This window comes from Carlito syrichta, unplaced genomic scaffold (assembly GCF_000164805.1).
Source record: "Carlito syrichta isolate Samal-C Ts95f unplaced genomic scaffold, Tarsius_syrichta-2.0.1 Scaffold306946, whole genome shotgun sequence".
NCBI lineage: Eukaryota > Metazoa > Chordata > Mammalia > Primates > Tarsiidae > Carlito > Carlito syrichta.
In genome coordinates this window covers 1433110-1434096 of record NW_007251042.1, presented here as the reverse complement: position 1 = coordinate 1434096, position 987 = coordinate 1433110, and positions in this window count along the sequence as shown.

Here is a 987-nt window from a genome sequence, read left to right as displayed (position 1 = left end):
CTTTTTTTTTTTTTTTTTTGTGGGGGCTTTTACAATTTTTTTTTAACTTTTAATTTTAAAGATGTGGGATTCAATCCAGGGTTAGGTATACAAGTGTTCATTATGCAGGTACCCTTGTTGATGAGGGCTTTTTTTTTTACATGTTGAATTAATTTATTTGAAAGATGTGGGGTGCAATTCAGGATTAGGTAGATAGGTGGTCATTTTACAGGTTAACTTTGTATCTCCTTTTGCTCCCCACTTCCATACTCACTTTTATACTTGCCTCACTATGAGGTTATTGTTCCTGTTGCCTTTGTCCCCCGTATCTGGCTTCTTTCTGTCCCTTCCCCAGGGAGCAGCCTCTGGCCAAGGTTGGTCTCTGAAGGGTGTGCATATTCCCAGTAATGAGTCACAGGGTGCAGGTGACCAAGCAAAACTGAAAGCTTTGCTCACCTATAAAACTGTTTGCTGTACTGCCCCGAGGTGTGAACCCTTTCCTCACCCACTGCCTTTGGTGCCTCCTATAAGTTCTAATAAATCAATATCTTTCCCTCCTAACTCTCCAGGTGACTTCTTTGGAATATGTAAAGAACCTTACACACAAAGCCTCTCAAATTGGGGGTTGCCAGTTACACTCACCCAATTTAGTCATTTGCTATGTAATTCAATGGATAATGTTACATGTTAGGTGGATGCATATAATTTTAATCAAAATAGATATTACCATTTTAGGTCTTCTTATGGCCAGAATAATTCTTCTCCCCATCCCTGCCACTCTCAAAGATGTCCATGTCCTAATCCCTAGAACCTGTGAATACATTACCTTACATAGCAAAAGGGATTTTACAGAGGTGATTAAGGTTAAGGACCTTGAGATGGGGAGATCAGCTTGGATTATCCAGGTGGGTCCAGTGTAATCACATTAGTCTTTTAACATCAGAGAGATTTTCCAGGCGCTAGGTCAGATAGAGTTGATGTTACAGGCTTTGAAGGTGGAGAAAGGAG